Source organism: Chinchilla lanigera, unplaced genomic scaffold (genome assembly GCF_000276665.1).
Source record: "Chinchilla lanigera isolate Chin_1 unplaced genomic scaffold, ChiLan1.0 scaffold00073, whole genome shotgun sequence".
NCBI classification, from domain to species: domain Eukaryota; kingdom Metazoa; phylum Chordata; class Mammalia; order Rodentia; family Chinchillidae; genus Chinchilla; species Chinchilla lanigera.
Window position 1 is genome coordinate 11,555,609 of NW_004955474.1, and position 14,054 is coordinate 11,569,662.

At 34.8% G+C, this 14,054-nt stretch overlaps 1 protein-coding gene across 1 annotated transcript in view; it reads left to right on the forward strand.

Annotated features, from left to right (window-relative positions):
- Positions 1-14,054, forward strand: part of LOC106146339 (protein FAM13A-like) — a 63,029-nt gene that overhangs the window by 26,068 nt on the left and 22,907 nt on the right. The window lies entirely within an intron of this gene.

Genomic DNA, 14,054 nt, shown 5'->3' on the forward strand with positions numbered 1-14,054 from the left:
ACAACGTAAATAAAGATATGTAAAATTTTATTTCTTTTATTACAAAATAATCCAAATGCACATAAGGGCTTTACCAGAGAAAAGAAAAAAATGGTTTAACCTAAAATATTTCATGAGAATTTGATCATTTGTCCACTCAGAAAAGTGACTATATTAACTATATAGCCCCTTATTTTCTTAATCTTTACCTTCCCTTTTGAGTAGAACATCTACTTAACTGGGTATATATATTATCCTTAATTGGTCACTTTGACAATTATAGAGCTACATTTTTCCCCTCAGTTCTAAGACAAAATGTTCTTCCAACTTTCTTAGTCTGCTGTAAGCACGACTCTATTAAAAAATTATATTTCTTAATTTAATCACAGGTTGCTATAAAAATAATTATGACTTTATTTGCAAAGGCAGATTTTATGGCAAGAGTGCATTGTTTATTTTTAGAAGAAACAAAATGTCTTTGTAAATCTTAAATATACTTTATTATTTTTTAGAAAATTATTTCAATTGTCTATTATTCTTTTCTTTCTATATTTAAACTAACTTTTGTGTCTTTTTCATTGAAATATGTGTGTGTGGAAATGTGCATAAAATTAACTCATGTGTGTCAGTTTATTATGCAGTTAATACCTAAAAATTCAGGTCCAAGATATCCTCATCAGACAGGTGCATAAAAAATGATGCATGGTTTCAGGAACATTTTTAGATAATATTTTCTTATTAATTCCATTTATATTGCTCTAATTACTTTGGGACAATGAGACCCTAGGTGAATCACTTCCAGAATGAAAGATATTCTTGTACTGTTTGTAAAAATTGTTTGAAGAGACCCTAATATAGTCATGAAATTAATCCAACTTGTAATATTTTAGGTGTTTGTAAAGTCAATAATTATTGAACATTTATTGTCTTTCCATCTATCTTGACATATGGTTATGCCCTGCATGATTGAATTGAGAAATTAATTCATTGGTTAAATCTTGGTTGTGACGTTAGCTTCTTTATGACCTTACATGAGCCAGCTTACATTTACATGAGCAAACTAATCTCTGCTTAGTTTAGGGATGATTATAATCTTTGTAATTGGAAATCCCAGAAATGAGTCAGAGCATGTGAACTACAAGAGATTATTAAGGCAAAGTATTCTCACCAAGATTTTGTAAGATGTTTTTCCTCTCGTTGATCTATGAAAGCCAAAACTGAGAACACCTTGAAACTATGCGCGGTATATTCTCTCTAGAGTGACTAAGTAAGCTCCGAGAATGATTCGTATCTTTGGTATTAGTGTTGCTCCATTTGGCCTCCGTTGCTGTCTCTCTCAGACATCTCTCGTCACAGATGTGATTGCCTTGGACAGCCAAGTATTTCTGATCCCTGCATAGGTCAGACACATAAAACGGTAATCCAGAAATGGCCTATGTCCATTAGCTCTAGAGATGTCTCTCTAGGCTAAGCGGTCTGGCCCCATGTTTGCTCCCTCTGCCAACTGTGGTCTCTGCTCTTGGGCAATGGGAAGGATTATATTTCTCTTCCTTAAGTAAGAGAGCCACTTCTTGATCTGAGTCCAAGATGAAAAGAGTGATACCTCCATGACACTGCTCTGTGACACTTCCCAGAATAGTAATGATCCCCACCCCTTCAGGTTCAAGGACTTTTCATACTCAGTGCTGCGGAGACTACTCATGCAGACAAATAATTGGTTTGGGTGACACAGAAGATGACAGCAAATAGACTTTTTGATAAAGAGAGGCTGTAGAAAGACACCGCTACTGGTACCCTAGTAAAATCATGACCAGAAGAGATGACAAAGTATAGTCTACATGTGCTATTACTCTCAATAAGCTGCACAACTTCTACAATTTTCCTCAAAATATAGACCAGAAGAGGTTACAGTCCTTGGAGGGCAGAAAACGATATTCTTTTGCTCTTCTCTTTGAGTATTCTCTGGACTTCCTACTGTAGTTTCTGTGTTCTTGACCACAGCGAAACACTCAAGGTCAGGTGATCGTATTAGGCTATGTATCAGATTCATTCAGTGCTATGATGAAGGTAGGTAATAACTGATTTATTTCCTCCCTGATTTTTATCAGTGGATTAAAAAACATTGCTGGAAATTAAATGTCAAGTACATAATAATTTGGGTCATTGGATTCTCCTAGTACTTGTAAAGATGTTTCCTTTAATTCGCAGAGTTGCTAACCATAAAATATGTGACAAAAGTAATGGTGTTGTCAAGTTAACAGTTAAAGAAAGAAGAAATGATGAAATCATTTTTCTTTTCAAAGGTTGTTGATTTCAGGGACCATGAATTATTTAAGAAGATTTTCTTCAATAATGACACTGGATGTTGTAGTTGTGTTTTCTTGAATTTTTTAATGCCTATGCTTATTAGCATAGTAAACTAGAAATTTAAAATAATATAGGTTTCACTTAAGAGTATGGTCTCAAGGCCCATCTATTTAGCTATAAATGTCTCAAGTTTATCCATCTTTATGGCTGAGTAGCGTTCCATTGTAGAAAAAAACTCACATGTTTTTATCCACTCATTGGTTGATGGGCATTTGGATTGTTTCCAAGATTTAGCTATTACACACTGTGCTGCTGTAAACATAGGTATGCATATATACCTGTGGTTTGAATTCTTTTGGGAAGATACCAAGAAGAAGAATACCTAGGTCAAATAGTACCTCTAGTCCTAGGTTTTGAGGAATCTTCACATTGATTTCCACAGTGGTTGCACCAGTCTATACTCCCAACAGTGGAGAAGGGTTCCATTTTCCCCACAGCCCCGCCAGCATTTGTTACTGATTGATTTGTTGATAATACCCATTCTTTCTGGAGTGAGATTGAATCTCAGTGTTGTTTTAATCTGCATCTCTCAAATGACCAGTGATGTTTAACATTTTTTCATGTATTTATTTGCCATTTGTACTACTTCTTCTGAGAAGTGTCTATTCATTTCAGATGCCCATTTTTAAATTTGTGGGGTCTGATTTTTTTTTTAATTCTTTATATATTCTAGATACGAAGGTCTGAAGAACAGTTGACTTTTTTTCCCACTCTCTGTGAGTTGTCTTTTCACTCTGTTGGTGATTTCTTTTGCTGTGCAAAAGAGATCCCAGTTTCTTGATTCTTTGTAGTATTTCCTGTACACATATGTGTAAATATCACATTTACATATGTGTAAATATCTCTTTGCTGTGAGAAACTGAAAGTATATATAAGAACCAAAGTGTGTAATAGGTATTGTGAAACAGGAAGTAACTGTTCAAAAGGAAAGGGGAATTGGGGGGGTAAGATGGAAGAGAAAAGAAAAAATGAGGGGAAAAAAGAATAAAATGGAAACAAAGTTAAATAAATAGAGGAAGAGGGGTAGAAGAGAGGGGAGGCGAAAGGGAAAAAGAGGAACTAAGATACATCATGTTCAGGTACAATATTTCCTATGATAAATATAATCATTATGTATATCTGAATGGTGGCAATAAACTTAATTTATCTTTTTTTGGTTTTTCTCCAGTACCGGGAACCGAACTCACGACCTTGCACTTGCCAGGCAGGCGCTTTTGAATAAACTTAATTAAAAAAATAAAATAATACAGGTTTATGAGAAAATTCAGTGGCAACTAATTTTAACTTAATGTTTAATATACAAATTAATAGATAATTCTGTTGTTTTTAAATTATTTTAAAATTGTTAATAGATATAGTATATTTATTTTATGTTGCATTTATTAATGTGTGCATTCTAATTAGTATTCTTTTTTCAGTTAATATTTTTCTACTCTGTGTTTAATGCATCAACTTAGTTTTCATGCCCTTGCAGTAGAAGTATCAGTAGTAATATTGCGATGATGATGATGATGATGATAGCTGACACTGATGAAGTGCCAGGCACTGTACTATTCAGTGCACGTTGTCTCATCTAACAATCATAAAATTTTGTGTATTATAACATATTTATCCATTTTGAATATTTGGAGATAATTCTAACTTGATATTAATATTAAAATCGACTATACCATGTAAGTATTAAAAAAATAACTTAAATGTGAAAGAATATTGTTTTCTTAGATTTCATTACTTATAGCAGAATTAAAGAGTATGAATAGTTTTAAGACTAACCTACCTAATATACCATCTGTCCTCCCTCAAAGTAATACTACTTTGAAACTGATGTTTGTCATTTCCATACATGGCACAGGCTGACTAATATCTGTATATCTGTCTATAGTATTTATTATAGTTTTGGAAGTTCTAAGACTTTATATGAAAACATTATGCAGTGCATTGCCTTCTGCGACTTCTTCTGGAAATTCTACACTCCTTAGTACACAGCAACAGACAGCAGGGCACAAATCAGTGACTTTGTGGAACACAGCCCCCTCTCAGTCTGCACTGGATCTGTGTCACGACCAAGAGATAGCCTCCACTTATTTTCCTGTTTTTCTCTTCCATATGCTTTCTCATTGGCGTCACTGTCACTTTCAGTAAGAATATAATCACTTTATATTCTAGTATAATATATTCTAGTATTTTCTGAGTTCTTAGATTATCTCCAATATTTAGGTCATTTCCAATATTTTGCTATTTATTACAAATATGACCCCTTTTGTGCTTTGTGGAAGTATTGAGTCATAAGCATGTTCTGCATCTCTAACTTGTCCAGACATGAGGAATGCTCGCTTAGGATGTTGAAACAGTTTACGTGATAACTGTGTGATTGTTTGCATTTTTCACATCCTCATCAATCCTTGATAATATCAGAGTTTCTGTTACTGCTGTTTTTTCCCCCAGCCTAACAGGGGTGAGATGTGTCTTGCCTTACTGTAGGTTGGATTATTCTGTTTCTAATTGTGGCCAAGGCATTTATTAGGAACTGAATGTCCACCTGTTTCCCAGCCCTTGTGCAGTAAGATGGGGTCAGCCAGCTACTTACAGCCAAGTGCTGATAAGCAGAGGTGACAGATGTCTCTTCAGGAGCTGACAGAAGTTTGTGCATGACTCTCCAGACTTCTTTACTGTACAGCAGCTACACAGTAGAACACGATTCTTCAGTGACACTGAAAAGATCCTGCCAACCTGCGTTAGACTATGTATGGCCAAGAAGTAAACCTCTGTTTTGTGAAACCACCAAGATGTCTGGGTTGACTTCTAACTTCATCACAGTGTGGTCTCTCTTGATTAATATAAGTAGGCAGCTTCCCATGTGCATACATTTTCATATGTTTACTAGCCTTTGGTCATATCTGTGACCATTCATCTGAACACCACTTTGTCCTGTCATTGACAGTTTCACTGGTGGGCTTTTGGCCTTTTTTTAAATTGATTTGCAGAAGTTTGTTTGTTAGCTATTGTCAGCTGTGAATATTCCACATAAACTTCTTTCAATTTTTTTTGTTTTATTTTCAGATTTAATATACAGCCTTTCAGTGTGTAAAAGCTTTTTATTATCAAATTTACCCAACTTTAGTCTTTGTACTTGTCTAAATCTTGCTTCATAAATCTTTATCTATCTGGATATCATTAAGAAAGCCTTTTTTATTGTTTCCCAAAGGTTTTATATTTTGTTTTCTGTATGTGTTTACTTAATTCATTTGAAATTGAATTATTTGCAAAACATAAAGTAGGAAACTAATATTTATATGAAAATCAATCAACTCAGTACTTTTTTTAGTTGTTCATCTTACTTTTTAAAATGTCTTTTCTGTTACATCAGTTTTTCTTATCTGTTTCTGCACTGCAGTATTTGTTGCTCAGTCTGCTTGTCTATCTTCTGTGGTTTCCACAGTGTCTTGATTAGTGACTTCTGATAAGACTGGTCCCCTCAACTTTGTTTTCCTTCTCGAAAATTATCTTGGCATTCTTGATCCTTTGCTTTTGTAGTTGAATATTATCAAGTTTCATGAGAAATTTCACTTAAAATTTACATTGAATTCTTAATTGAATTTTACAGTCAATATAAATTAGAGGTTAATTTCCTGAGAATTGATGTCATATTTGTGACCTTTGTATACTTCTCCATTTGCTTAAGTCCTTTTTAATGTCTATTGATTTAATGCATGTGCTATTTTCTTAATGGCCTGAGCTGCTTACATTTTATAGATATTATTAATGGAATTCATGTTTTCAGACTGTGTCGCAGTTATCCAGTCCTTAAACTGATTTTTATTATTGATCTTACATTTAAAAGTCTTGCCAAACTGTCATTACATAATTCTAATATATGTCAATTCTCTTTGACTCCCCAGGTTGACATTCATCTTACTGGGAATAAAAGACATTGTTTATTGTTTTTCAAGCTTTTTGTCATTTGATTTCTTTCTTTTATTTATTTATTAATCCTATTTTGTTCATTGTAGTTCCAACAGAAGGCTAGGTAGAAGTAGTGGCTATGTGTTTCCCTGGTTTGTTTCCTTATTTGAAGGGGAATTTTCTCCATACAATTGACTTCAGTATAACCATGGCTTCTCTCTCCTCCTCCTCCTTTTCTATTCCTCCTCATCTCCCACTTGCCCTCTTTCTCCTCCTCCTGCCCCTCTCCCTGCTCCAGCTCTGCCAAGCACATAGTGTACTCTTAATACTTAAAAATAAATAAATGACTCAATTGCTTCTTTTATTTCATTTGAAAGTACTTAATGTCAATGTGTGTTTAGACATGTTTTTCTTTACTGATTTACTTAGTGTTAGGTTTGACATTTGCTGTAGCTGTTTGGTACATGTTTTAGAAGCTTAGGAGGTTCCCATACATTTTTAGTTTGCTACAGATTTTTATCTTGAGAAAAATTATAGCAAATATTTTCCTCTGCATCTGTTAATTATATGGTTTTTCTCCTTTATGTTTTTATTGTGAGTAGTTTTATTGACAGGGTTTTAAACCTTGAACCAACAGTACACTATAAGAATAAGCTAGGTCTGAGCCTGGACTCGATGCATATTTTATTTTATTTTATTTATTTATTTATTTTTTCCGGTACCGGGAATCAAACTCACGACCTTGCGCTTGCCAGGCAGGTGCTGTGCGGCTGAGCTAAATCCCAGCCCCTTGATGCATATTTTATATACCTCAAATTTTGGGGTAGCTAGTCTTATCTAGTATCTTTGTACCCCTGCTTATATATATATGTTTTATGTTTTCTAAACTTTTGTTATAAAGTTTATGGCAGTATAATAAAATGGGATAAGTAGAATCCCTCTTTTCTAATCTCTGAAATAATTTTAAGAACTTATTTGGCACAACATACAGAGCTGTCTGCATTTGACAGCATATCTATTTGTTTTTAATTTTTTGTTTTATATTTCTTTAGTAAGTTATTTTTAACTAGTGGTTCAATTTGTTTAACAGAGATCTGTTCATATTTCCTCTTCTGAATTTGTTTTGATAGATCATATTTTCTAGGAAACTTGTGTATTTTAATTAATTAAGCCCAACATAAAATGTTTCAGTGTTTGCTCTTATTTTCAAAATCTGTATACTGTCTGTAAGTGTAAAATTTTTTCATTTCCAACATATGCTTTGATACCTTCTCTTACTTATTCTTGATTAGGTTTGCAAGATATTTGTCTGATCATCTTCTCAAACACACAGCTTTTAATTTTGCTGATTATAGTAACCTAATGTTCCATTTCTTTGATCTTTAATATCCTTCTTCACTGTATCTGTTGATCATATAGTAGACCTTTTTTTTTCCTTTTCTCCCACATATGGACCACTGCTTTGGAATGCACTGGCATTCTTGAAGAAGGAGTATATATCCCATTTCAGGGACAATATGCGTTGCTCTACATTTAAAGAAATGTGAGCTTTAAATTTTTTTAACCGGCACGTAATATGTGCACATATTTATGAAGTATAATATACTTAGATAATGTATGCAATGTATAATAATGAAAACAGAGCAATTGGCATTTGCTTGTTTCCAGGCTGAGGATCAAACCTAGGGCTTCACACATAGAAAGCCTGCACTCTACATAGACCATTGAGCTACATTTGCAGCCCAGTAATTAGCATTTCTTTCTCTCTGGACTCTTCTGTTTATTTTGAAATACATAATAAATTATTGTACATGATAATTACCCTACTGTACTCTACAGAACACTGAAAGTAGTTCATCCTATCTAATGGTACTTTGGTAGTTGTTACTCTGTCTCCCATCTCTTCTCTAGAGACTGCTACTCTACTCTATTCTATTCTATAGGAATCAACTTTTTAGCTTCCACAAATAAGTGAAAATGTGTAATATTTGTCTTTCTGTGCCTGGCTTATCTCACCAACATCATGTTCTCTGGTTCCATCCATATTATTACAAATGGCAAAATAATATCTTTTTTCTTTTTTCTTTTTGGTGCTGGGAATCGAACTAAGGACCTAGCTCTTGCCAGGCAGGCACTGCACCACTGAACTATATCCCTGGCACAGTGATGTCGTTTATGGATGAATAATATTTCTGTGTGTGCATGTGTGTGTGTGTGTATACACCACATTTCCTTTACCTCTTCTTTTGATGATGGACACATTGGCTGATCCCACATTTTAGCTATTGTGAATAGTACTACAATAAACATGCAAATGTAGGTATTTCTTTAATTATTTCATTTCCTTTAGGTATACTATATCCAGTAGTGGGATACTTTTAGTTTTTGAAAAACTCCATATTGTTTTCCACAATAACTATACTAATTTACATTTTATCAATAGTTGTACGAGAATTTGTCTTTCACTGCAGCCTCATGAGACTTATTTTTTACTTTTTGATAATAGCCACTATAACTGAGGTAAAATGACAACTCAGTGTGGTTTTGATTTGCCTTTTCATGAGATTAATGATGTTAAGCATCTTTTAACACAATACTTGGCTATATGTATCTTCTTTTGAAAAGTGTGTATCAGATTATCCGTTTCCTGATTGGGTTTTTTATGTTGCTGTATGGGGGTCTGTTTTGTTTTGTTGGAGTTTATTATTGGTTCTGGGGCTTTTTTCCTGTTGAATGTTTTAAATTCTTCTTATATTCTAGGTGTCAATATCCTCTGTCAGATGAAGACTTTACAAATAGTTTCTTCCACTGTAAAAATTGTGTCTTGACTGTTGATTATTTCCTTTTCTGTTCAGATACTTTTTAGTCAGTTTTTGCTTGGACTTTTATAGTCACATTAAAAACAAAATCTTTGCTCTGGCCAATGTATGGAAGTGTTTCCCCTTGCTTTTTTAAAGTTATTTTGTAGATTTGAGTTTTAAATTTAGGTGTTTGATTGATTTTGAGTTAATTTTTTATATCAAGAAAGATAAGGGTCTAGTTTTTTTCTTCTGTATATGGATAACCAGTTTTCCCTGTACCATTTATTGAAGAGAAGGTTTATTATCCAGTATATGTTCTTGGTGACTTAATAAAAAATCATTATGTAAATTACCTTCTGGGTTTTCTGTTCTGTTCCATTCTACGTGTGTCTTTTTATGTCAATACTATAATTGTCTTCCGATTGCTTTGTATATTCTGTTCCTTTCTGCCTCTGCTATTGTTTAGTTCTGTGGTTGGTGGTTTTCTTTAATGGTAAACTTTGATTCTTTCCTCTTTTTCATTTGTGTCTCTGTTTTACCGGCAAGTTTTCTCCATTTGCATGTTTTTGTGATTGTGATTCTCCATTTGCATCTTTTTGCTTACAGATGTGGGACTCCCTTGTGTCATCCTTGTGAGGCAAGCCTAGAGGTGATGAATTCCTTCACGTCCTGCTTGTCTAGCAAAGGTTTTATTTCTCTTTCAGTTTTGAAGGATAGCTTTGCTGGATATAGTATTCTTGTTTGGAAGGGGTTTTTTGTTTTGTCCTGGGGACTTTGAACATTTTATTCTATTTTCTTTATTCTGTAATTTTTTTGCTGAGAACTCTACTGTTAGTCAAGTGGGAGTCTTCATTTATATGGAATTTGATACTTTTCTTGATGTTTTTAGAATTTTCTGTCTTGGATTTTGGACAGTTTTACTGTAATACCCTTTGGAAAGGATCTTTCTTTGGTTGACTGTACTAGAGCTCCTTTGAACTTTCTGGCTCTGGAGTTTTGTTTCTCTTTCAAGGCTTAAGAAGTTTTCAACTATTACTTTATTAAATAGATTTTCAGTTCTTCTTCTGATACTTCCATAATGTATTTGTTTACTTTGTGTGTTTTCTAAATATCATAGAATTTCTTCATTTCTTTTTTTAGTCTTTTATGTTTTGCTTTGTTTTTTGGTTATGTCAGAAGGCATATCTCCAAATTCAGAAATTCTTTCTCCTACTTGATCTAGACTATTGCCGAAGCTCTGAAATGTGTTAGTTCATTGAGTTCTTTGGCTGTAAGATTTATTTGATTCTTTTAAATGTTTTATCTCTTTTTGATGGTTTTCTAGTTCATATCATGAATTGTTGTCCTTGTTTTGTTAAATTATATACTCTCTACTGTCTTACATCTCAGTAAGTCTCTTTAGGATCACTTTTAATTCATTTTCAGGAATTTCATAGATTTCCATTACTGTAGGATGTTTTCTGGAGAAGCATTACATTCCTTTGAAAAAATGTTTCCTTGCATTTTTACTCTTCTTTTGTTTTACATTGATGTCTGCACATCTGGTATAGCAATTGCTTCTACCAGTTTTATAAAGTAGCTTTCATAGGAAAGACTTTCATTTAGATGGCTCAGAGTATCAGTTGGGTCAGTGCTTTGGCTTTGATTCTAAGTGGTTGCAGATAGCCTATGAAAGATTTTTGTAATGAACATTAGTGATGCCTGCTATCTGCGAGTGCCTCGGTGGTCTACACTGTTTGGGGAGGCAGTAGTTCAACTTTGTAATGGACACAGGCTACCATGAGTGCATGATGACAGGCCACACCAAACCAGATGCTGATGGGTGTGGAAGGTCGTGTCCTCAGGCCCCATGGAAGCATGCACCACTGGTGACATAGCTTCTGGCTGGGACAGCCAGGATGCTGAGGGTGGGGCTGGGTGGGGGGAGCATTCTTAGGCCCCTGGAGGCAACCACCAACAGTGGCAGATGAAGCTATGATCCAGGGGTATGGGCTATAGAGGGCATTTCTACAGCCTGCCAAGGCAAGTATAGATGGTGGTGGGGTCTCTGACAGTCTAGCCATGATGCCAGGGTCCAGATGTTCTTTGTGTCCTAGCATCTATCAGGTTCTCCTCTATATACATACATTTTAAATTATTTATATGTGATATGATATATGATGTGATATTGAAGCTACATGCTAGGGGTTTTTTGCTTCATGAAGTTTTTAGAGTGTATTCTGTTTACTAGAAGCTTCTTTTGTTGTGTGAAGTATCCTTTATAACAATAGAGAGCTCTTTATTAGGATCATGGTGTTTTCACTTGCCTCTCCCTTTTCTTTTTATTTATGATACTACTTTAATGATATCAGGTACATAGTGAATATCCATAAATGCCTGAAAATGAAGGACTGTTTCTCTTACTCTATGTGAAAGTGGTAAGGGTCAACATGTGCATATTTTGGTAATGAAATTTTGCTCTTGTAAGTATCTAGTCAAATTTATCTCATTTTTCTTTTGGAAATAGATCATTAACAAACGTATCTTATCTGGAATTTAAAGTTTTTTGGGTTTGTATATTTCTATCTTTCTCTGATTTATCCTTGAACTTTTCTTAGCATACTTCCCCAACTGCCTTTACCATTCCCATGGGCTTGCATTTATAAATATGAGTTTATTTCACTAGATAAAAGTGTTCCATATTTTATGGAAGAAACTCCATTTTGCCATATCACCTGTAGGTACCAGATGATAGAATTCTGTTTTCTCTTTTGCCTTTTCTACTATCTTGGGAAATTGCTTTGCAAAGCTATATCTTCAGTGCTTAATGCTATGAGATTAAAGAATAAACTTTGTTCATGTATTATTAGAATCATATCTATGTCTAAATTTTCTAATTATGAGCATATTTATTTGGTTTTTCAAGTCTCCAAGAATCTGTTTGAACAGTTCTTCAGACCTCTTTAATGACAATTACTAGATAGCATCTTTGTACATTCCATAATATGTATGACATATATTGTATTGAAAAAACTATACAGGGTTAAATAATTTAAAGGTAATAACGTGAAATATGGTAGCTTATCTGGATATACCTACCTGATCTCTTAATCTGAATAATTTTGCTCATTTAACCTGTTTTTACACTTAACCTGTTTCTAGGTACTGCAAAGAGCTATAATCCTAGGGCAAAGAATGGAAGAAACTCTAATTTAGAGTCTCTAGATAAGCACTTCTGTGCAATCCAGTGCATACCCAGTCCAAACTCATGAATATTCTATAACTAGCTTCCTAAAACAGTGATTTAGGTACATTGCCCCAGCCCTCCCTGGGCCAGAATCATCCCCTCTTGCCCATTTTCCCTGCTTTGATAAGCACACCAAAGATTAGAATGTTTGAGCATTTCTCCACCTCTCTCTTATGCCAGGTGCTGGGGACACAAGGCTGAGAAGCCACTGCCTCTTACCTTCAGGAATTGAGTACAGCAGGAAACTAGATATGTATAAAGACAGCTACACAAAAATATCACATGTAGTAGATAATTTTTCCTCATCTCAGATGTACCTTTGGGTTTACCATCCCATTTGGCAAACAACTAAATTAGCAGAATGCTCTGATTTTCCACTAACCCTAATGAGCTGACTAACCTCTTTTTGTTCCAGTTTCCCCTCATTAGCCTTATTCTCCATTTATAACCAAAGCCTGGAAATGGTTTTTAATGCCAACTCCTGCAACAAACATTTCCATGGTATCACCGGCCATGTTCAAAAATAGTTTTATTTCTCAGTTTTTGCGTAGCCTGATACAGGTGGGGTGGGATTCCAGGGAGCAAGATCTAAGCAGTGATTCAAGTCATAGAATGCCTCTACCTTTCAACTATGTCATCTACAAACAGGCTTCTAAGGTGGCCACTGATGAGGAATTGAGCAAGGCCAGTTGAAAGTTCATAAGCATTTAACTTCCTGGACACAGAAGTGACACTTGTCCCTTTTATACATATTTCAGAAGTCAGTAACATTTATGGGAGACTACGAATTGGCATTTTCCAGTGGGCCTAGGAAGAAGAAATGACATGGGAGTTGTTAAAGATAAAGCATAGTTGTTGCCACAGCCCCCTCTTCTTTCACTAAATACATTTCTCCATTTCTCTTATGCAAAAAGCACATGTAGTCCCCTCACAAAGATGGCCATCCAGAGAACCAACCAGACATTACAACTAGCTCATGCTCCAGCACTTCTGGGTCACACATAAGGGCTTTATCTGCCTGAACATTGCTCCTCTTGGCCTAAGAATCTATGGAATAAAAAAGCATTGTCTTTTCTTCCCTAAACACACACACATACACACACACTCACACGCACACACACACATGCACACACACACCTTATATCCAAACCATACAGTGTGACCTCACTAAACAATTCCATTCACACTCCACTTCATAAAAATGTACATCCACAGGTAGTGTAGATTAGACCTACATTCTACTTTCTACCGGGAACTGCTTTATCCATTTCCTCTCTGGCCACTGCCTCCAGCCTCCTAAAATCTCCTGCTTGTCCTTACTCCCTGGACAATGAGTAGAGGGAGCACTTCTTCCCTAACCTATGCAGCTTGCCTGCTATTCATTGGTGACGCAGGATTGTTTTTAAGTCTTGACCAACAAAAGCTTGTTTAGTCTGGGCTGATGTTTTTTCATGGTAATGGTGGTTGTTGGTTGGTTGATTGGTTTGTTGTGGCTCCAGGGAAATTGACAGTAAATTCCCTTAAAGACGTAAAAACATAATCTACTTCTAATCTCTTTGCTCTCAGTCAGTTCCATGTGCCAGTTATAATACTTAAAGAAATAATACCAGTAAAGGCTTGTAAAAAAGTGGTGTGACCAGAGAGGAGGTACATATTAAGGAGAGTAATTTGGCTATGGTCTGTTGAATAAATTTTAAAACAGAATAACCAATAAGAACTATTTTTTATTATGTTATTCAGAGTTGCTTTTATTCCTTGATTCATCAATACTATTCAGT